Source organism: Anopheles darlingi, chromosome 2 (genome assembly GCF_943734745.1).
Source record: "Anopheles darlingi chromosome 2, idAnoDarlMG_H_01, whole genome shotgun sequence".
Taxonomy (NCBI): domain Eukaryota; kingdom Metazoa; phylum Arthropoda; class Insecta; order Diptera; family Culicidae; genus Anopheles; species Anopheles darlingi.
Window position 1 is genome coordinate 69331057 of NC_064874.1, and position 2851 is coordinate 69333907.

Consider the following 2851-nt stretch of genomic DNA (forward strand, 5'->3'; position numbering starts at 1 on the left):
TGGCCCTATAGTGTCTGTGTCGGGCACCACGGCACCGAAACCACGCGGTCTGCATCATCCTCCTGTTCCTGCCGCTGGCCGTTGGGACAGTGCTCCACGGGACACCGGGATTTAACTCGCGGAATTTCTGGGACAACTGTCGACCAACGAGAGACCAGTGACCAGTGTGGTGCGTGTATGTGTTGGGCAGGCACACACTTCAAAATCGGCACAGATACCACACGATGTTCGTGCTGACCTCCAAACGAGGACTCTACTCCAGGCGGTGGCGGAATATGGTGGAGTTAAAGAGTTGCATGTTTTTATCTCATTTCGCCACCCCCATTTTGCCAGCCCGTTTCCGCGTCGATCCGGCGTCAGCTCTCTTACCCTTGTTACCTGTCCGATTATGTGTCGACGTGCGTCGGTGGCTCGCTGTCATTGCTGTTGCATTTATGCAGCGAAACCGTACTTGCTTTCTGCTCTGTGTTGGTGGTGCTTCTGGCACTGGATATGATTTATCACTGGCCTTCCTTTCCTCCAGTTCGATCGGTTGCGTGTTGTGGTGTGCAATCGCGGTGGAAAATAATCTGTTGAGCTACCCGGCCCGGCCGGGCGGAGCGGGACCAGCGGAGTGCAGCATTAAAACCAAAAGCACCAGTCCCGAAAACTGTGATGGAAATTAAAACACGCGAATCGGTCGTGAGGAGTGTGGGGAGACAAATAAAAATGAAGGAAAACCGGTGAGCGAAGGTGAGCCTGATTTAAAATATAATTTACGACATGTTGATGTTTGCACGGGGCACGAGAAACGGAGGCCGGTGAGGCAGATAAGCTCCATTAAAATGGCACAAATTAAGCTACCGCCGGCTATGGCCAGGAGCACGGGCTGCTGGGCTGTGAGGCTTTAAAAAGTGGCCCAGGGTTTCCAGTTGCCATTTTAATTCGCGTGGAATGTATTGGATCTTTGCTGTGGTGACACCATTAAGGGGGAGGCAGGGGCTGAAGTATTTATTTTTATTTGAGATTTTTATTTTTTACATTTTTCCATTAATGCTGATTCTTTCGAGAGTATTGCGGAAATGTTTTGCATCAATCGAAGTAAAACTGACAACTGATATTGAGTTTTTTCAACATCCACGTTTCATCCATGCCTCAATGCAGGTTATGCTGCTACTTTGAAGCAGCATCTCCTGGAACCTCGGTGTCTCTCATACCATAAAGAACTGCTGGACCGATCGATTTGAAATTTCAAACACTTTATCAGGACAAAGGTGGCCCCCTCGAGTTTAATCAAGTCGAGTCCAGGTAGCTTCGTCGAGAATTGTTATGATAAAATAGGTGATAAGCCTTTTTTGAATTATGAATTGCTGTTAAATTCGTTTTTTTAAGTTAAATAATAAAAAGCATCACTTTTTCATTTTCAAAATGCTACCAAAAATTTAAAAATCAGTCATTAAAAAGAACTCGACCTGGCTAAGCATATTTTTATAAAACTTCCACAAAATACAACCAAATGTTTTTGAAATATTATGGTTTTATTTGACTTACACGCGTACAAATAAAATACAATGGTTTTTTAAGAAAAAATCTTCAAAAATGAGTCTGTTTTAAACCCAAATAAACTGATTTATTCCTTTCCGAAAAACGGTTTTCTTGCTGAAGAGCGTTATGCGATCGATTTCGGTGCGAACATCAGTGATTTTCCAGGATATATCGCACACAGCTGCGTGCGTCTTGCTTAAATCAAGACGATACACGACTACGGAAGGTCGAGTGCACTTTCGCGTCGCGTTCCATACGCTGGCATGCGTTGCGATGTGGCATTAGCATAGGAAATTAAAGCCACAATTAATCCACGTCCACCATTTGCCTACGAGATGCCTCCGCTCGATGAGAAAACCACACACACACGAACAATGCTGGCTCCAAAATTGGCCCCGCAATCCATTTGCGAGTGCCTCAATAAAACTGTTTATTGCTTTTGGCGGTCCGTCGTAAATCTGCCCGTACCACACACACACACACACACACTCTCTCTCTCTCTGAGTAAAATAGGGGTATTCTTCTCAGGGGGGTGCACTTCCGGCATCTCATTACCTCGACAGTGAGGTCCATCTGCTCGTACGCCACCGAATGGGTTGTTTGCTTGGATTGATCGATAACGGGGTGGGCTACAGATCATCGCACTGGTGCCTGTGCGATGCGCCACCATTAAGTGCTCGCTGGTATGCGGGAAAGTGTCACCGTTAAAGCTTCAAGTGACTTCATTGGCAGCGGTTTACAGCACTCACACACCCCCCCGGGAAAACCACACGCAATCATTGCTTTCCCTTAGCTTATCCGGCTCTCTTTTTTTATATATTCTTGTCCCTCCCCCTGGGTGTGTTAGTGCGTCCTTTCTTAGCCACACCACGACTATCGGATACGATCGGGCATTCGAGGTGGCAATAAAAATCTCCGAAAAAACACACAGATTAATTATTTGATAAAAGCAATGTCCGGAGTTTACCGACACCGACACCACCACCACCAACAAGCAAGCAAACCGGACGACACTATTCTGTTCCTCTTGGATCGAAGAACGTGGGAACTTGAATCTTGGAAGCATTAGATCGAGCAACGAGCCCGAACGAGCGTCGTGTTGGTGAAACCACACCAAGGTTGGGGACACAATTGTGGTGTTGGCGGTGGTGGTAGTGGTGCCGTGTGGTTAAAAGGGGAGGGGGGGGGGGAGGAATGACGGCTGGTGGTGTTCGTGTGGCCGGCGTTAGTGGCGTTGTGGCCGGATGCTACTTGAAGCGAGAGGCCCGTCGGTGTCGGAAGGATTCCTTTTGTGTGTGTGTGTGTGTGCCGTAGTCCGGACGCTAGT